Below are 21,724 nucleotides of genomic sequence, written 5' to 3'. Positions count from 1 at the left end.
TTTTATGCAGAACCTTAAAAAAAAATCAGTAAACAAGCTAGCCTGTAAGAGATTTCATTTACCTTTGCTCTAAAATTGCTCCATTCTACAACTTTCCTTTCTCATTTAAATATTAAATATAGGCAAATGAAACTGATTTCACCTAGTACTGACAGACTAACAAAACACTCAAACTGTTCTTTATATTTTTCAGTTCCTTCAGAAAAAACATCCACATTAGCAGCATGAAAGAGCACTGTAATTTGACTAGCTTCCCCCAATGAAACTACTAAAATTTAAACATACATCTGCACTATTTTAACTTGTATGCACACAGCAAAGAGAATCATCCAAGTTGCAAAAATATTTGTCTGATTTTCATCAGAAGGCTCTTTTATTTTGACCTAAGTATTTAGGGTCATCGCTACAGAACCAATGACACAGAAAAGCGTCCGGGTACAAAATGTCTAATTCTTCGAACATTAGGTTAATTTGTTTTCTAAACCTAAACCAATATTTGAATGGTAGAACAAATATTTGAGATGCATTTGGCTAGTTATCTATTTAGAAAGAGAACAAATTCATTCAAAAGGACTTTTCCCCCCTCAGGCAGCACAGAACAAAATACAGGTTGAGCTCACCAGATCTTAAAGATTTGGACCTGGTCTAGGGTTAGACCCTTCTCAGCACATTACTGATGTAAGGATGCCTGATAGGATGCTGTAAAGGAAAAGTTTTAGGAACAGAACTGCTTTAATAGCAAGGAACAGATCCGCTATAAGAACAAAACACCCCTCACCTACCAGGACTACTGCTTAAATAACCAGAGCCAGCTTTAGGTACTGCTTTTCCCTTAAACTGGGCATTATTAGGAATGAGCTGCTATTTCAGGAGGATTTCTACTGTAATTGTCACAATGTTTAGAGGAATCACACCCCTGGCACTGGGCTGTGTGATGCGGGCTTCGCCTGGTGGGGTGCTGGATGCCTGCAGGGACAGAGAGTCCTCAACTGCCCCGGGCAGCGCGTCCCAGACCTTAATTACAGTGAAAAGTGTTCTCCTGGAATTGAGCTGGAATGCCCCGTTTCACCTGATGACCATTCCTCACGTTCTTCTGCTGCTTGGAGCTTCTTGGTGACCTCTCAGGTTCCTGCAAGCCAAATGCTGAAAAGCAGAGAACATCTACCCGTACGGCAATACATCACTGTACCATTTAGGTGAAAGGAATAAACATTTGGCAGTAGCAATACTCATTAAAATCTGTGCAAAATTCATCACAGGCTGAAAAATTAAGTAAAGGCAAAAAATGTAATCTTCAGGCTGATCTCCAGTGCAACACTGGAAGTATGGTTACAACACTGAAGAAGTGTTGTTAATTGCAAATAAATCATTAACCTACAATACCTCCTTAACTACTCAGCTTATAAATTTAGTAGAAATTAAAGCAGAAAAATAGCTAATGCAGTTCACAGATTCCTCTTAAAAGCCATTGTCAAGTTTTTTTACAGCATTTTTATCTATTCAAAGAAGAGTAGATCAACTGCCAACAAACTGCTTAATCACATTTGTTTATCTTGTAAATAGAAGAGCTGCTTTAAATCCCACAAGGAGAGGTGTCAGAAACATAACCCATTTTGAAGTGCACACGGACCTCTGAAGGCTTCTGAAATCCTTCACCCATAACTAAAGCCTAAAAAGCTAAAAAGGAAACTGTGAAAATATTGAGACTAAGGTTTGTATTTGGATGACATTCAAATTAGGAGTAATGTTTCTTGTACCGCAAAAGGGTCAAATATTAATCATTTTCATAATCTTGTCCAAAAGCTTTTACAGTCTGTCTTCCTCACAAAGCTGCGTGGTTACAACAGGACACAAGATGTAGGTTCTCAGATTTAAGAAATACTTTAAAAGTTAAATCGAGGGAGATGCCATTTATGAATTCTGCCTTAGCATATGTTCAGTACATAAAGTTATTTAAGTGCTGTACAATAAATGGTATTATGGCAACATATGCTTTCAACACATTTAGAAGTAAAGTCATAAAAACACTCTTATTTTTGGCCAAAGTGCAAAAATCTATGTGCAACAAGTGTTGCAGACAGGAAGCCTCAAAATCCACTACAAAGATCCGCTACAAAGTTTTGTAGCATTTCTGTAGCTCTTTCTCCAGACTAATAATCAGAATTAAAAATAAATAAATAAATGAAGACTGTAAAATACCTCACTTGCTTGGTTAGCAGGGTCTTCGGAGCTGTCTCCATCATACATGCTCACCTGGCCACAACAGCCAGCAGTATGAGAACAGACCAGAGCAGCACATCAGTACCTTTGTTATCAGAGAATCCAGAATACAAGGGGCTCCAGGAGCAAGTGGGGGAGGAAAGTGGATTTATGGTATCTGTACAGACAATACACTTTCAAAAGCTGTAGTTGTTGCACATTAATTAACAACTTCTTGGGATAATTGCTCACAGAATGTTTGTCTTGTGGTGACTCTCAAGCAGTGATCTTGTAGAAACATCTAATTAGAACTATTACAGTAAAGCTCAGATGGCTTTGCCAGAACAAGTGTTGGACACAGCATCATCCTGCAGGAAGAAATGATGGGTGAAGGTATAAGCTGAACTCCAACAAGTTGTTCTGCAAACTCCTAGATGGAGACAACTTTGACAAAGCTACAAATCAGTTCAGTGCTCTCGGGTCTACCCACACGCACCTGGTTGGTTCTGAAGGTGATTGCTCCATGCCCATCAGGGCAGGTACCACTGAGGGAGGGAAGTTCTCCAGGGTTAGCACTGGGAACACTGGTATGTGACGTGGCATAGGGCCTCTTGGTGTCTTTTGCTAAGAGCAGTACTGCTGAGAATCTTGTGATAGGCTGGATTCATGCTAGCATTTTGTATGATGCCTGGATCATTTGAGAAGCTTTTGGTAAGAGATGTCAATAGGATCACTGGGATAGGCTTTCTGGTTTTGTCTCATGAAGGAAGAAATATCTTGCCAGGAACTAAAGAGCAGGGCTCCTTTCTTCTCAGCTTTTGAGAGAAGTGAATTGAGAAGAGAGAAGAAGAAATAAAAATAAATGTCGGGAAAGCTTGTCATGATAATTCAGTTTCAAATGCTTATACAACTCACATGACTGACATAAAATCACTCACAGTTGTGAGTAATTAAAAACAAAGTCAACAGATTAAAAACGTTTGCAGGCAAAACCACAATCAGATCCTCCCTTGCAGTCTGTAAAACTGTCTACTAAGGTCTGAGCTTCTATATTTGCTCATGCTATTTCCAAAAGCTTCTCAGTTCAAATGCTTTCCTCCTTACTTCCTGATTAAAGATAACATATGGGACTAGAAAGAAATGAGCCTCTCTAGAGCTGTAGAATCATCTGCATGCTCAGCGCTGAATCACTACATAAGCCTTTGTTTAACAGGAACGTTACTGAAATGGTATGTCTAATGCAGATACCGGAACTAACCTTGCTGCGCTGTGCCTATAAATTGCAACAAACGAAACCAAAGACCAGGTATGCTCTACAGCGAGCATCTCTGAAGGGCACTTTCACCCTGGGAGTCAGCTTATCAAACACTATTCCAGTCTGGAAGCACAGAAAATAAAGGAAACATTAGCATTTGTCTACTGTAAGAGAGGGGAAAAATCTTTGACTACAATTCTCCTTCTTAGCTAGGGATTCATTATACCAAGTCTCCATAAACTCATATATTCCCAGTGACTGAAACACTGGTAGGTTAATGCAGGGGAAAAAAAGTGCTAAGAAAGTCAAGAGTTTATCTGTACCATTCTTACAAATGGATGAGATAACAATTTTATTTTTTCATTTCCAAAATTATCTCTGATATAGCTTGTTCCTTCTGCTCTAATTTACAGTATAAAAGTCATTAAAAAACATAAAAATACATCTGGGGGGTCTTTTTTGGCTTTGCTAATATAGTTTTTCAAGACTTTCTCAAAAAGATCCTAGGAATCTAGGATCCTAAATCCTAGGATTTTCCCTGCTCTGTCTGAAAGAAGAAAACTAAAATGCTGTTAATACACGCATATGAAAAGGACATTTAATATTCAATCCTTTCAGATGCAAAATCAAATGCACCTAATAGAACACAAAAAGGAATCAACATCAGACGCGCATTTCAAAAAACGTTACACAAGTAATCAAAGAAAAAAGGGAAAAAATATAAAGTAAAGCTATTTGCATAACAGATTGTACATAAACCGCTGAGTCTTTTGAGTGGGATAAATATGTTTCAGACTGTCCCTACTGTGATGTTTTAATGGGTTGAGAACTGCAAACAGAAATCCTTAAAGAAAGATAAAAAACTATAAAATTTAAAGGAATAAGCAAACAATATACATCTCTCTTTTTCTGCCAAAAGTGGACATGACATGAATCATATTGATGGATGCCACAGAGCTGAGAATGTTGTCACTTTTTCTGGACAATGAAACAAAACCACAGAAACCAGCAGGAGAAGCAGCCAAGTTTCACCACCGTATTTGGGCATTATGGTCCTATAAATACACATGCAGCATCTAAACAAGGGCACGATTTTCATTCCCCGTGTATGAAAATGATTAGTTGTACCACGCTAATAATACACTCCAAAATACTGAGGGATCAGAATCGCTTTTCATGTGATAACACCAGAATGGGATTCTGCACTCTGGTAAGAGCATCCTGCCATAAATGTGCAACAAGCATGTGCAGCGTGGGCTGAGTACCACAGATCCAGAGAAGCACGAAGCACCCAGCCCAGTCCAGGGAGCAAGGCACGGACACTGGCTCATACCTGCTCTGATGGCTCATGCTGCTAACGGCGCTGCCTGCACCTGCTCCTTGGCGAGCTCGCTAGATGCTGCCAGCGCGGCGCTGTCGCTGCAGTGCATGTGACGAAACCGCACAACACAGATTCCTGGTACTTTGTTTGACTCTGAAAAATCATTTGCAACACTGAAAGCTTTGTTTGTGTCACAAAGAGTGGAACATGCAGTAAGTTAGTCACAAGAAAAGCATTTCACAAGAAAAGCCTCTTGATTTCATTTAATTTAAACAGACAGAATTGGGCCAACTAGATATACCATCATGACTTCGCTTTGTTTATCAACAAAACCATGTAGTACTGCCTATAATTCAATTTTAGGAGTATATTATCTAGCGGTTGTATAATCAAGATGATATTTACTACTGGAAATGAGGTAAACTAGCATGAGGATTACATTCAACATTATCAAATGGGAGGCACCAGAGTTATGATTTCTAGGCACAAGCAGTAATTGAATAGGAAGGCAAAGTTCAAGAAAACAGTAATACTCTTGTGTATTAACAGAAGGCCTCTTCTGCTCTGTAGTGCACTACCCAAGACCATTTCCTTCCTTAGTATTAAAATTCTAATCAGCTTTCATTTCATCTACAGAAGTTTATGGCCTAGGCTGAGTTCTGTGCACAGCTTTAGAAACAAACAGACCTGGAATATGAGACCCAGCATATTATAAATTCTTAATTCAACTATAAAAATCTGTACATGCACAAGCGGAGAATATTTAAAACGTGCTAAATGCCGCACTGTGTAACACAATGAGCTGCTGCTTTAAACACTGCAAATGTCGTAGTTTCTAAATGTAGCTGTATTAATTACAGATTTGAAGTTAAGATCCTAGATATCAACACTGAGGAAACTGGGCTCACTGTAGATGAAACGAAAATGGATAACTCTGAGAGGTATAAAGACAAAAAAATTCTTTATAAACTGGTCCGCAGCAGTGCTTTCCAAGCTATGGAGCGCTTGCCACAAGTGATATGCGTGTTTTTTCTAAGTGGCTTGTGAGCATTGCCAGAAACCCCGAGCACACTCTCCTAAGTGCTGCTGCTGTTAAAGTTGGTGCCTTTGGCAGGACCTGTGCCAGCGGACTTGCAGCATACTGAAAAATAAGCTGTTGCTTCTGAACTCCTTAGCTGTTTTTTATTTCTCTCTCAAAGAGGCACTTACCTCTAACTGTGGTTTGAATTTCATATCTCAAAATTAAGCCAAAAGCAAAGAAAGGAAAGAAGTCTGGAAAACCAAATGAAAGCATATTTACTCTGCAAGGTAAATCAGGGAAATGGCTAGAAGGGCAGAATTAAAAAACCTAAATGTTTAAGTCTCCAAACAAAATACTAAAACATCAAGCTCAACCTTCAAAGAGCAATAATGAAACCTAAATACCACAGGTCTGAAGGTATGTGTCTAGCCTACATAGCTTTAGCATAGGTATTTATGTCAAAACAAATGGGTGGGCCACTGGAAACTGATGTAGCAATGCCACGGCACTCCACTTCCTTCTCATTGCGAAATCCCATTCTTTTCTATCGTAACAACAACATTCAGCCCACCTCCAGCTTCCCCATTCAGGAGCACTACAGCACTCACCACCCTTTCTTCTGCCTCCCTCCGGCCATCCTTACTTCTAGCAATGCTAACTACCAGTAAAAGGCCCAAAGACATCTCTCTCCTGTTGTTGTGTTGCTGTGTGACCCAGTAACAGGTCAGCTGAGCACCAACTGCACCACCTGGCATGCTCTGGGAGGGGAGGCAGTGCAGACGTCCCAGCTGCAGCTTGTTGGGAGATGGTTGCGTTCACATGGGCCAGCTGCTAGGCAAGAAAACGCAGGCGTTCCTGTCAGAGAGCAAGCCAGGAGGCACATGTGCTCCTTTTTGGGGAGCTGCTTGGCCAGCAAGGATGCTGTGCCATTCCGCCCACCAGCACAGGCTGCCGCAGCGCTAGGGGCTAGAGCAAGCACGCTCCTAGCTGCCCGTGCAGGTCTGACTTATGGGGACGTGCTAAGTGGAAGCTTTGTGGGCGCGTCTGTGAATATAAATGAAATCAGAGCAGCCTACGAGGTTGGGACATTACATAAAATATAAAATGGGATGGGCTACGTCTTCTGGTGTATAAGTAATTTGGAATAACCACAGTCAGAAGGGAATTGACGGTAAAGCGCAAGAAACTGCTCCAGCTGGCCATGTTACTGCTGCTATGCACTCTGCAAACGTCCCTGCTCTGTAGCACTACCATCAGACACCAAAAACAGTTTTAAAACCTGGAATAGTTCCACTGTCTTACACCAAACTCAGAACCTGTATAGTGCGTTACCCTGGGAGAGAGGGGAAAAAGAAGGGAAGAAAAACCTCACTCAGTCTGTGCAGGTGGGCAGCAAGCAGAATTGTCTAAATCAAGCAAGTAAAATTGCATCTTAATTGTAAGGTCATCTTCAGTATCTGAATGCAATTCCCTCAATACTCTTCCATCCTGTAAGATACACGTAACAGTTAGAAGCAACTCTGCAGACACCCTATGAGCGACCTGCCTGCATGCTATCGAACAGAAATCCCGATCAGCCAAACTTAGCACCCTGTACATGCTGTCCTGGCAGGTGCTGCTGGGGCCACTTCTATTTCAGACAGCAGGAGCAGCCCAGTGATTGACCGACACCTCTGAACTATATTTGGGAAAGCATCCCAGCCCTCAAGTTTCTGTATAGTCTCTCTGAGCATTTATGAGTAAATAAAAAAGGAAATTCAAAAAACACCACTACAAACCAGCAGCGATAAAAAGTTAAAGAATGTAATTAGATTATGAAGTTTATAAGCTTAATTATAAAATATTTCTACCAATTAAAGCCTGTGAAGAAATCTTCATTTATATAACAAGTGATTACAAAATCCTAGTAGGAAATTGTGGCAATTTAGATTGACCTTTGGTCATGTGGTACATATGTAAACCTTCATGGGCAATTAGGTGATTTTCCATTTTCTCTGCTATATAATAATTTTTAATAAAAGGCCCGTGTTTTGTTGTTTTTTTTTTTTCATTTTTCTTTTTAAACAGGCTGCAGCTGTGGTAGAGACTTTCCTTTTTTCTATGTATACTGTAATCTAGCATAAAAATATTGAGACGCATATCAAGTTAGGCTTGTCAGCCTTAATATTTTCTGGTGATTTGAACAGGGCCAGGGAATACGATAAGCATCTTTACAAATCCAGTTGGCTTTACTTCAAATCCAAGAGCTTGTATCTAAGCTTCACAAGAACAGGAGCCTACATAAAATCAAATTTTGAATGCAAAGCTAACCCAGTTCTGCTCATCAGCCTTCATTCTGAAACCTGTCTGCAGCACCATTTTTGTGAGCTCGCTGCATAGCATGTAATTGCTCTTGGAAGAAGTATTTTTTTGCATCAGAGCTATAGCTACTTTTGGGACTACCTATCATTTTTAATGTTAAAAACTTTTTTTTTATAAGTTTATGCTAACAATGTATTTTCATTGGCACTGATGAGTTAAAAATTGCTTCAGCTTTTCTTACCTTTTTTTTTTTTTTTTTTTCAAATCAAGCTGGTAAGTATTCCCCACTTACCAGTGCAAATCAGCTTAATTTGCTTAGGAGCTAAAACCTGGACCGAACAATGGTATTTTCAAAACAAATACATCAAGTTAAAGAGAGGGCAGTCATGGTTCATCTGAATCATATGGCTCCAGATTTCAAATCTAAGCTAAGGAAATAGAGGTTATGATACCCTGCAGCTGGGACAAGCAGTATTCGTACAGCAGTGCTAAATCAAGACCACTCAGCCAGTTCAAGCAGTTGCTTGTGTGGAAGTGAAAGATCCCATGAGAGCATTAAAAAAAGAAAGGTTCTGGTGTCCTAGCCAAACCCCTCTTCCTTTGCTTAATGCTACCATGGACTAAGTTTCTTCAGAGCAACTGATTGCAGAAAGTTGCTGCCAAGTAATTGCTACTGATTTATTTACATCCGATCACACAGAACAGGAATTAAGCACTGTGCAAAACACACAGGCAAGTTAATTACAAAAGGTCCTCTCATGCCACACAAACGCCCAGTGACTGAGGCTGCCGGCTGGTAGGTTAGTTTGCAGACAGATCAGTTCGGTAATTTGTTCACCATCAGGCTACAGAAACGCGTATCGACACAAAGACACAGTGACAGGGAGAAGTAGCTGGGAGCTTCAGAAAGCCCTAAGTGCTCGTCCTCGTAGCAGTGGCATACACAGATAAAAGCTGTCATTCAGCCTGGGAAACTCAGGACAGAAAAAAAGGAACAAGTCTGGAAAAGTTATTTTCCGGTCTCCCATTCAATAGCATTTTGAGATTGATAAAATAAGTGCTGATAAAATACCTGAGAGTTGACATTTTCATATATAGCAGATCAAAAAAAGGTTTGTTTTCTAAATTTTGGGAGCAATATTGGTGGCTGAAGTAAAAGCACTGTTCACTGCTTCCAGAGTACCAGATTAACTGTAACTGTAGCTTCTTTTTCTCTTTTCTTTTTTTTTTTTTCTTTTTTTTTTTTTTTAAAGAGAAGGGAGGAAGCATGAGACAGTAGTACAGCCTGGAGACTTTGACAGCACTATCTGGATGCCAATGTCATGCTGTGTAAACATGTGGATCCATTAGACAATTGTTGGAAGCAGTGAATTCTAAATTTGATCTAGTGATAGGACTCATGCTGTTTGGAAAAAAAAAAAAGGGGGTTGCGAAACCACACAAGGAAAACGTTTCAGACTTGTTAAAAAGAAGTACAATGTGAACAATGATGTATTGGATGGCCTGCAGATTTCAGCCTCTGGAGAGTCTTGACAGACAGAACAAAGACCTGAACTAAACTGTTAAATCAGTTTATAAAATATACTCCAACCTGAAAGGAGAGAAACATTTTTATAGAAAAAACTGATATTCACATAGGCAGAATAAGAAAGAAATTTTTCCTTGGGATAAGACAAACAGTAGCAATGATTTATATATTCTTCCACATTTCTTCTGCATGCTACTGCCTTAGCTAATGAATCAGTTTTAGCAAAGCCTAAGCCGTACGGCATCCCCAGCTCTGCTGGCCTGGCGAGGGGAGCGGTGGTTAACTGCCTTCCTTCACTTCGTGCTGGCAACACAAGGCTTTTTGCTTTATAGTACTTAATGGTCTAAAATACACATTGAAATTAACTCCTCCATTAGCTATACAGCTGCTGCTCCTTATCTTTCATTACTGTTAATTACAGCACTGCAAAATTTTATGTTGTGACTCAGAATTAAATAGGATTAATATGATATATGATTTTTCTTGGAATACACAACTCAGGCCTCATGAATAAAATTATACGCTGCATGACATATGACATTTGAAAAGGTATTACATTCTTTAAGCTATGTAGAAGAACTGTGCATTCAGTCACGCTGCAAGTTCTCTGCAAACTGACTAACCAGCTGTTTATTCCCTTGAGCTGCTTACATCAAAAGACACATAAAGCAGTGGGTTCACCTCCCAGCAGAACTGCAAACCCGCTGTAAGTCTGTCGCTACAAAACTTGTTATTCATCCCTGCTGGCTTATAGATGTGAAGAGCAGTATGCATAGCTCAGCATTTCAGTTATGATTCATGTTGCGATTTAATCATTCCTGAAACTTAGTTTACTACTTAAAAGAAAATGTACTTCAGCAACAAGGATCAGAATGCAAGAAAAACAGATCAATCCAGGAAGAGCTACTGAGTCACCATGGAGGGAGGCAATGAAACACACGTTACCCTTGTGAATCCAATTAGGTCAGCAGAAGCAAAGCTTCTCCTTGGTGACTGCTACGGACAAAACCTTTCTCCAACCCACCCCTACGAACCCGCATGAGCACACGACAGTGGTCCTCTGAATGCCGATCTCAGCATTGCAGCTCACAATGGATATAAATAAGTTTGTTTGTGCAGCTTAGCCGGCTGAATTCAATGACAATTCACGTGTCTAATTCCATCACATCCATAAATACCTGGATGTGAGGCCACAGCAAAGGCACTGAAGGGCTGTGTTAGTCAGGAGGCGCCAGCCCCAGTGGCCCGGCCCGGCGGGCTGGAGGCCGCTGCGGGACACTGAGGGGCTCCAGAGCGTGCGGCAGCTGTGCCACGCTTCAGCAGTGAGGCCTATCAGCCGGGACTGCTCACATCCTCCTGCCCTGCTAACAAACAGAGAAAAAGAGCTTCCTAAATGTCTTCTGTGCTGTAAAGCTCGGGGCAGCTGTCTTAAAAGCACCTGCAACGCAACTTCAATCTGTATGAATTTATAAACAGCAAATTTGTTGTTTCTTCACATGAATTAGCAGACATTTGTTTCTGTGGTGGGATGAGAGGCCAGCCAGAGCTGCAGACCAAACAGCCAGCCACTCCAGCATGTCTTAGGACTGCTCGAGCCAGGGAGGTGATTTCCAGCTGCGTGACACATCACACACACAAGCCATGGCACACACACGGAAATCGCTCTCTCAAGTTCAAGGCCACGTAATAATAGCAATTAGTGCTTCTATTTACTATTCTTCATCAGATTGTGAAACTAAAATTGCAACCAAATATTGATTGCACCACATACTTTTCTTGGGCCCTCCAACGCTTGCCACGAGATGTGAGGAACAGGACAGAGGCCAGGCCAGGCCGGGCCGCTGGCGGCTCCCATCGCGCCACCCATCACAGAGACCAGCGGCACTAGTGGGAAGTGCAAACCAGTAGGAGATGAGATCTTTCACAGACCTTTACTGACCTTTCAATAAAACTTTAATATAAAAAGAATAAACTGGCACAGGCTGCTATCTTAAACAATTTTTTTTTTCACAAATGATGTACTCTGTTTCCCTCAAAATTCAGTCATAATCGAGTAACCTCCAAGTTAATCTTTCTTTTTAGGGGAAAACACACCTTTTTTACTATAGTGACAATCTGTTCTTAAAGTTATCTTGCTCTCCAAGTATTACTGTTCAATCACTTATCCAAGCAAAAGGACTTAAAACTCTTTAATTTTAACTGCAAGAAATATGGAAATTAGTGCTTTACTTCATTCCTCTCCTTTAGATAACTTAGATCTGAAGTACTGGTTACAAGTTCTTAGTGGTCACACATACTATACCTTTGTTTTTATAATTTACTAAAATATTCATCTTTTCCATATTTTCTCCCACAGTGTGCAAAGGAGCAGATATACCCTCAGTAACCAAAGTGAATTAGCGTAACACAGTATGCCAAAACCACTGTGTTTTACAATAACAAACCAAACTGACATTTGTCATAGTATCTTATTACATGCCAAATATTTCACATCGGGACTGTTCCATTTCAGTTTTAACCCAGCACGCGTGACATTTTCAATGAGGAGAAGGAAGCTGTGAGTTTCTATTTTTAATTCAATCCACAGCTTTTATTCAAGAACCTCAATTCACCTCAAAAATGTAAATAAAGCCATCAACACCAACATCACTATGATACAGTAACTCTCCTATCAACCTTTCAGCTACAGTCATTAAGTCAGTAATCAATCATGAAGCAATTCAATACCAAACATTGTAAACAATTACATTCTGGATTTTCTAATCACTGCATGAAAATATTGCATGTTGTAAATTATATATAAGGCATACTACAGTGAAACAACACACAAAATGAAATGTATTTAACAGAATTGATGAAATTTACTTTTCATTTCTTTGAACCAACTATGAGCAATTGGTTTACCTTTTCTTTCTTCTTTTTTTCTTCCAGTGGCTCAATCTTCGACTGACGTTCTTCTGTGCTGCACATCACGTAAGTACAGCTATAGCAATACAGTGCGACTGTTATTGTCATATGTTTCTTTTATCAATGTACAACAGTGAAAATATTTACCAACATTGGGATTTCTGGACCTGGTATTTATTTCTGTGAAAATGTACTAGAAAACTTACTAAGTGCTCATGGAAGAGTTAACAAAGGCAGTCTGTATTGACTCCCAGATCAACCTCTTCCCCAAAGCTCACAAACTGGCAATTTACGTAGGCTCAGATGAAGGTGCCTCCAGTTTACAACTTCTTTATAGCCTTGTGAAATTTGGACTTCATGGATGCATCCCATGATCCTAAGGCACTTGAGGACTCCTTGCCAAGCAGGAGAACCTCTGTGATCTACACGAACTGCAGAAACAGATTGGAGGAACGCTTGCAGGATTTAATTGACATCATCTCTGCACACTGCTTGCCAACCCCTGCGAGGAAGGAATCGGGGCTGAAATGCTCTCCTCACAACCTCTACCAGCAGGCCATCATGTCAGCTAGAACTGCCTGAAACCCCACAGTCAGTGGTAAAGATTTTCATGCACTGACAAAGGCTGGCCAGGGAGGAGAAAGGCAAAGCTAACACCTAGTGAATCAGTGTGGGCTAACTGCAGGAGAAACGTACCTTTAAGAAAGCCAAACAGATTAAAAGAAAAGAGGCACCAAATCCAGCCTTCTCTAAGGGACGAACACCATTCCTCTGAGGGCACGTGGGTGTGCTCGCACACAGCCTGAAGAACGTGCTTGAGCACAGGCTGGTGACCTGCTCGCAGCAGCGTGTTGTAGGTGTGCTGTCCGCCCTGCTCTAGTTAACGAGCAAAGGACAAGAGTCAGGAATTATTTAATGCTAACACCAGCTCTTCCAGTGCTGACTGCTGCTCTTGCTCTTGGCAAATCACTTCATCTTTTTCGTTTTCTCCTCTGTACAATGAGCATAACATTTTTGTGCCTAATACCCATCTCCCCAGTGTTACATTCCCAATTTGACATTCTAGTCATAAACGCACTGCCTTCCTTCCTTTTACTTTGATAAAGTGTAGTCAGTATCAGTTGGGAACACTTCTTTAAAACTTATTTCCAACTATTGTGAAACAGGAGCTGAATGTTTATGGAGTAGTTATTTTTTATGTCAGTTTACCATAGGGCCTCTTTAGCCACAAGCTTACAGCCGGAGGCCCCAAGGCATTTTTGGGAATGGAAACTTTTGGAGTTCAGCTCTTAACAAATTTCCAGCCTGCAGTATGTTTTTCATTAGTCTACATGGTGTTATAATAAATGATGCACTTCCTCTTTCATTTTATGATTTTTTTTAAAACATGCAACAATTTTTCTGTGTCTGTTTTCTATTACTTCCAATATACTCAACCACAGTAATCTTAGAGTCTACTTCATGTGTAAAGACAGAAAGGATGTACTGAGTAAGATATCAGCTATAGCAAGACAAGCTTCTAGTCTAAATTCTTCACTGAAGGACAATCATAAACTCATTGAATGTATGTATCCCATCTTTTTAGGGGCCATTATTGTTGTTATTGTTATTATAATGTCTATTACCCCAATACCTAGAGTTGGCCCAGAAAATGCTCCTCTAAGTTACATACCCACAAGCCACAGCTAAAAAAGTTTGAGCTCATTGGTCAGATTTTTTTTTTCTGCTACCTATTATAATCACAGACATACTGCTATGACAATACTGTGGTGCAACAAATTTTTAAAATAATCACAGAAACATGAAAACCTCCCAAAGCCTCCACATAACAGATTTACACAAAGACCTTTTTTGCATAAAGACCAAATGATATTTCTTTGTATAGATTTGCGCACCCATCCTCCCAAAAGCTTTTGATAAACTGAAAGCAGTTGAACAGAGGGCCACGAGGACAGCTGTGGGCAGAACACTTGCAGCCCTGTGGTCAGAGGCTGAGGGAACTGGGCTTGCTCCACCTGAAAAAGAGAAAGTTTTGGGTAGACCTAAGCCACAACCACTGTGCACCTGCAGGAGGCTTACTGTGCACACAGATTCGGGCTCTTTACTGCAGTGCATAGTGGGATGAAAAAAGACAATGGGCAAAATTTGAAGAAGAGAGAGATTCCAATATATGAGGGAATTTATTGTATTTCTTTAACCATTATGACAATCAAGGACTGGAAGAGGTTGCCCAGTCATCACACTGTCTTTGTCCTCAGAGGTTTTGAAGATCTAGTTTGATCTCCTGTCTGCCCTGCTTTGTGCAGCATTTTGGACAGATGACTTTCTCAAGTCCCTTCCAACCTGAATTATTCTATGAGCGATTCAGTCCCATCAAAAATTAGTTAATATTTTAAATACCACAAAAAGAATACATCCTGGATTTATTCAGACCATATATATTATTTTTTTCTGCTACCTATTATACTCATAGACATACTACTTTGACAGTACTGTGGTGCAACAAATTTTTAAAACAATCATAGATAAATGCTGTGGATAGCATTTAACCTCTGACTCCCTGTTTTATGATTGAAATCATCCAATGATGACTGTAGCTTTTTGAAGTAAAGCTGAGACAACAAAAAAAAGGGCAAATAAAGTTGTACTTTATGAGTTTTGGATGTGCAATGGCAACAGCCATCAGTAAACTTCATAGTGAAATACCTGTGTGTCACAGTTTTAACACTTTTTTTTTTAAATCCCAGCACCTTTCCCAGAGTGCAGTTCGTATAGATGCTAGTCAATACTGTAAAGGTAGCAATATAAACAAACCATAGTACAAGGGAAGGAGAGAGTTTCTAAAAGAAAAAAAAAAAAGGAAAGAAAAGAAGCCAAACACCTAGCTTTTCAGTATTTAAATCTCCATCCTAACAGCACGACTACCCACATTTAAATGAAGCCAAAGCTCCTTGCGCAGTCTTGTTCCTCTCACCCAAAACTAGTTTGGTGAGCTCTGCAGGTGGTCAAAGGAAAATCAAAAGCAAATGTCTTGAGCGTGTCTTGATGTTTGAGAACACAATGTTATCGAGAAACGTTCACCTCCCTTCTGGGTTGATCTGCACACATCTTCGTTAGTAATTTACCTCCACACATCCGTAACATGGACAAGGCGAGCGTGCCAGCAGGGTTACATGCAAAGTTGTGCAAGCTGGGCTCCCCCCACACGCCCCCACTCCCCAGCCACCCCAGAACCCCTTCCAGCATCTGCATCTTCTTCGTAATTTACTGCTTTGCATTTATCGGCACAGAGCTTTACGCCTCCAGCTTGCCCCAAACTCCTCCCTGCTGCCGGCCGAGATCTGCCCCCTCATTTCGGCATTGTTACAGTGCTCGTGCTCTCTCCCTACCAGTTTCCTTCCTCTCACAAATTAAGGGCTTTGTTCATCTTTCCCTTATGAAGTTTCAGTCACCCTTCCTGACAGAGGAGACGGTGTTCGTTTTGCAAAGAAAAATCGTGACTAGGAGACTTCTGCCAGGCAGTGAGGTTACGGTTCCCAAACATCAAATTCCATCATGAGGACAGCAGCGGTGTGGTCAGACATAGGATTACACTGGAAATCACCACGGGTGTCACCGGTAGTTAGGGATAACAAACTATGGATTTGCAAAAACTGAACAGCCTGTGCTTCTTTTTCCTTCTGCCATTCCAAATCAACGTTCACTATCACTTAATGCCATTTAACATGACTAGCTGCCAAAAGAGGACTGTGTGTACATTTGTTTCAAGAATATCAGGGGGCTTTTGTAGGTGAAAAGCTGAGAGAAAGAGAATATGAACGTTAAAGAATATCAACTAAACTAAGATCAGTCATTAAGACATATTAACCCAGCAAAACTCACACAGTTGGGAAAAATACGGAAAACAGATCCCTTTCTGTAGGGCACACAAACAGTATTCCTTCTGCAGAGCCTTCCAACAGAGTCAGCAGCAAGGAAAAGATCAGAGTCCTGTTAGAGGAAATGACACCTCCCACGACTTCCACAAAAAGGAGCTGGAGCTTTCCCCTGCCTTTTTAGCAGGGAAAGGAAAGTGAAGGCCAAGTGCTGCCACTGCCAATACGGAGAGATGACTGAGTTAAGCAGAGCCTGTTAATGACCCTACCCAATGAAGAGCAAGGATTACCATTAAACAGCATTCAGTTACCTGACCTACTCTGCCAGAGACTTGAAATTTAGAAAATGGTAAAAAGAAATACATGACTGTTCTTATAGTCACATTTCAAAATAGTAGCTCATTAGACAGTGCAATTGTTTAATGGCAGAACACTGCTCACAAAAGGCAGGAGCAATTCTCCATTATACGCACAACTATATATATTCGCATATTTAAAAATGTTCTATATATGGGTGATGCACTTATTTATTTTTTAAGATAAACTTCTTTTCCTGTTTGCTTCTATACATAATTTTAATGAGAATGTATTCCCAGGGGCTGGCAGCATCAGAAAAAATAGGCTATGCCAACAAGAAGGGATTCCAGTCCAATATCATCATGTCTAGCATACCGTGTTTCATTTACAAATCTTTGATTTCTAAATGAATGGCAGTTCAAAGTACGCATTAAACACAGCTACTTTCTGCCTATGTATGTAGAGATCGCTAGAGATTAAGTCACTTTAATTAAAAACTTAAGCAGGTGTCACTTCATGATACTCTGAATTTGGTTTAAACAGATGAATGTTCTATGATTACCTAGCAGTGCACTTTAAATACAAGCATAATCAGAGAGATCTCCCTAAACAAAACAAAGGAAAACCACTTTGTCTGATGGTTTGAAGTTTGGTACTCCTCGCCTGTCATATACAGAACAGCATATATTTAGTTGGACACGACATTCTAAAACACTTCAACAATAAAGAAAAGCACTGTGAACAGCTCTGCGAGAGAGAACTCCAGGTTCCAGAATTAATGGAATTATTTCTGACTTCTTTTTCTCTCAATGCCATACATTGCCATGAGTGATAAATAGCAATATGAAGAATGCCCTGTTACCCGCTACTCGAAGGCTCTTTTCTCTCTTTTTTTTAAGGCAATCGTAAGATTAATTTAAAGTCATCCGGTGAAAATACCTTTGTATTAACCTTAATATTTTTTTGTTAATATATACTTTTTTGTTAATATATACTGAACTCAAGCGAAGTGAAGTGATTTCAGGGGTTATCCTGGATGCTTCTCATTTTAAGACATTAAATATTAGCTCTTACAAATTTCCATTATACATTATCTGACAATATTTGCTGCTGTGGACTACATGAGCTGACTTTTAATTCTTACAGTGGCAATCAGTGATGATAAGGTTTTGTAGAAGCTGGACACAGATGACATTTTAGAATTTCATACCTATTGCAAGTCCCTCCTTTCCAGGTCTAATTTCATGTAATGTTAAGTGTAAAAAATGGTTAGAAATGACAAATTCACACACTTGATCCTTTTTACTTACTGTATCATCAGGAATAGGTATCCTCAGAATTGCCTCCTAACCCTGTTTTAAATGATAACCCTGATCATTTACCGCTGACACCTGAAGACAATGAAAGTGCACGTGCACTTCCAGAATTTGGGACACTTGGAATTAGTAAATCACAAACTGAATTCCCAAAGCCAAGACAAAGCCATTGGTAGAGCTGTGGGAAGTAAAGAGCGATGCGGACAGACAGCAATCGGGCAGATGACTGGGTCAGTGCAGGGTGTACAGCGCAGCGGGTGGCTAAGAAGGACAGGGGCAGAGCACAATTACCAGAATGAATGAAGGTAACCGGCTGGAGCTGACATCTGCAGCAACGAAGTACATGCTGCATGCAGCTGGAATGCTGGTTAAAGGAACCTAGGGCATGGCTGCAAAGGCAAGGCTCAAAAAGCGTAGGACGATTAGCGTGAAAGCACAACTGTGGGAGCTTCAACTTATCCTAGAGAAATCACTGAGCACTCTTGTAAAAATCGGATTTCCATTTTCACGTGCTTTGCTCTACTTCTTTAGTATCAACTACAGCAATGCTGTATATAGAGAAATCCAAAAAATAAAAAGGGGTTAGAAGCCAGGATCCATCCTGCTGCTTCAGCTGTACGGCACAAATCTGGATTAACTGCAAAGGCTTCAATCTCAAGTATGTGCCAGTGCAACTGAGAGCTACAACTGGCTCCAGAATTGTATCTGTTTCTTGTCTAGAGATGGGGTGAGGAACCTCCCTTAGCCAGGAAGGGAAAACCATGAAAGTTAGGTAAGACTCTTTCGGCATCTATGTCAGGCACAGGTTATTAAAAGGAACCTCATATGGCTGCTCCACCTCCAGGTTTATCTGCTGGGAGCTGGCTGTGTAACTAACAGAACAGAAAAGAACCATTTCATGCTTCTTTTGCTTTGTAAGCTTGGGGCTGCCAGGAGGAACTGAGGGAATTCAAAAGCAGCTTCCCTTCTGTTGCTCTTTTGGACGTTTCTGTTTGAAGTGGCTGCTCATTCACCAGTTTTGTAGGTAGTCTTTAAAGCAATACCTTCCACCCTTCACACTTAAGTACAGAAACATGCAATTAATGGTAACAAGTTAGTAGTATGTTCTGTTAGCCTTTTATTCCTACTGGGTGTCAGACTAAGGTGCAAGTACTCTTTGTAGTAGGACTTCAGACACTCTAGAGAAAATGCTAAGCTTTATTAGTAGGATTTCAGACACTCTAGAGAAAATGCTAAGCTTTATAGACAGATCTGATATGGTTTGTGTAACACAAACAATCTGTGTCAGAGAAAACCATTTAGCTATCACTTAAAACAAAAATTCATTTTCAATCTAGAAATAGTCAAGCTCCACAATGGCCCTAAATAGCTTGTGGTGCTGTTGTGCCGTATGTAACTGATGGTTTAACCCTTTGTTTTAACACGTTTTTTTATCACCTTTTTTTTTTTCCAAAAGAAGAATAAGCCTTCAAGTAAATTTTATGTGGAATGGCTCCAAGTTAGACTTTCTAAAAAGTCTTCACTTGTCAGCAGACAAACAGAGCCCTTACCTGCCAGATGGCTGTAATGCAGCAGTAAGAAATGCATCTAATGTGCCTCGTAGTAGTAGTGTCCAAACACCACATTACTGGCTCCCAAATATGTTCCTGGGCGGGAATGTTTGTAAGCCAGGCCTTTTCATCTTGCAAAGCTGCCAAACTCCAGGAACATTCTCAACAGTTTTAGTCCTTAACTAAAAAAACATCCCCACATTATTAAGAATTACCATGGAGAAAAGATTACAGGGAATCTGTCCTAATGCAATGGATCTCTCCTGTTTCCACATAGCGTGTATTTGTTTATTTTCATTCTTTGAGCAAAGGAATTTATAGCCATAATTATCTCATTTTCTCATGGTACAAACAGTCCAATTTTTATTCATTGAGGTCAACATTTTTGTTGCATTCTTCCTCTGTTTTTTTTTTCTTCCCTTTAAAGTTTGCTATTAACAGCAAATACAATAGATTTATACTATCAAAATACCTGTTGGGGGAGAGATTTATTAATAAATTGTATTTTCAAATCCACACAGATCAAAGTGCCAATATTAAAATGAATAACTAGAGGAAATGATTTTCAACTCAATTTCTTATGTTTGAGGCATATTACTTTTTTTTTTCTTTTTTAATATCCTTTAAAAGAAAGAGTTCCTTGACCCCTGGAGCCTCACCTTAAAAGACTTCTGTGAAAGACTTTCCCCCCAAATCTGCAAAGCTTCAAGAGGTAATGTTCAACCAAGTAGATTTTAGAAGTGTGGAGGGAGTACTTCATGGTCAACGGGCTATGAAATCCTGCTAGCTGACCACAGTCTCAAGCATGCAAACTTGCTGCATTAAATCTAAGACCTTTAAAAGGGTTAAAGGGTGGGGAGACTTCACCCTAGCATTTGTCAAGGAAGACAGTAAGGCCCTTGACTTCTTTGTTTAATCATCTCTCCCTTTTCTCCTGTGCCGGGAAGTGATCTGGGGTACCTGCAGCCTGTCCTGTGGTCTTCACAAAATACCCAGAGGGTGGAAGCCCTTTCCCCTTCCCAAGCACCTGAGGTCTGCAGAAGAAAGAACATCTGAAAGCCTGCAGGCAGGGAGAAGTCAGGAGCACGTTTGGATTAGCCTATGATAGCTAAATAAACTGACTTAATGTCTAATGACATTTTCAAACAATAGCTAATAAAATTATCCAAAGTATGCAGAAACAAAAGATGCATGGAAATGCCATTATGGTCTCTAACACATCCACATAACAGTGAATTTCAGTGCTTTGGACATTCAGATTAGAGGTCAAATATAAATGAACCCAAGTGAAAAAATCTGCTAAATAGAAAAGACAGAAATACTCCTGCCTTGCCCACTATTATCATTCCCACTTGTACGTAACTATTGGTTTCTGTCCTATTTTTAGCAGAGAACCATGTTTTTGGAAACAGAAACGTGGTCTTTTGAAAATACTTAAATAAAAAGCATTTTCTGAAAGGAATCACAAGCTCTGAATACTTCCGGAAAGCCGCTCAGAATTAGCTGGGTTAGCAGGTCTGAGGGATTTTTGCTAAAACCACATCAGCACCTTGAGTCACGTCAGCAGGGGAAGGCACTGTGATGGCTGCAGATGCTATCGCTCCTCTCCCAGCCTGTTTGTCACTGACCCACTGCAGGTTGACCCTCCTGTACCAATGCAGCTGGGGCAAGGGAAATAAAACTCATGCACCTGTCTCGGCAGGTTGAGCTCACTGTAAGGCACCATACCAGAGTGCACCTTTGTGGTCCTTTTTTGAAATCGAGCTGCGGGAGCACAGACACGCTTCCCTCCACTGACACTGCTGCAGGGCTGGCAGCCCTGTCAACAGGAAGGCTGCACCGCCATGCGGGGGGGAAGCTGCCTGCATGTTTCTCAAAACAGGGATGCCAGTTCTGAAGAATGAACTGGGAGTAAGTATCTGGGTTGCAGCGTGGGCACAACTGCAGTCTCATTTTTAAAATTTTCCATCGAAGTTCGTGCAACCTGAAATGTCATAGCAGATTACAAAACAAGAGGGACTAAAAGTTGTCCTCATACAAAAGACAGCTCTAAAGCAACTGATCTAAAATTCACAAGTCTTCCTTACTTCAGCTGATTTGCAAATTCGGTTTCTTTTTTCTTTTTTTTTTAATTGATCACCAAAGCATTTTCAG

At 40.4% G+C, this 21,724-nt stretch overlaps 2 protein-coding genes across 2 annotated transcripts in view; one reads left to right on the top strand and one right to left on the bottom strand.

Moving 5' to 3' along the window:
• Positions 1-21,724, bottom strand: part of C15H7orf50 (chromosome 15 C7orf50 homolog) — a 125,620-nt gene that overhangs the window by 45,409 nt on the left and 58,487 nt on the right. The gene's annotated exons all lie outside the window — the stretch shown is intronic.
• The window catches only part of GPR146 (G protein-coupled receptor 146), a 49,260-nt gene that overhangs the window by 10,317 nt on the left and 17,219 nt on the right, over positions 1-21,724 (top strand). The window contains exon 2 of the mRNA XM_035549215.2: positions 12,557-12,598. The gene's annotated coding sequence lies outside the window, so the exon portion shown is untranslated. The remainder of the gene's footprint in view (positions 1-12,556; positions 12,599-21,724) is intronic.

Source organism: Cygnus atratus, chromosome 15 (genome assembly GCF_013377495.2).
Source record: "Cygnus atratus isolate AKBS03 ecotype Queensland, Australia chromosome 15, CAtr_DNAZoo_HiC_assembly, whole genome shotgun sequence".
Lineage (NCBI taxonomy): Eukaryota > Metazoa > Chordata > Aves > Anseriformes > Anatidae > Cygnus > Cygnus atratus.
The sequence above is the reverse complement of the archived record's forward strand: the minus strand, read 5'-3'. Positions and strand labels throughout refer to the sequence as shown.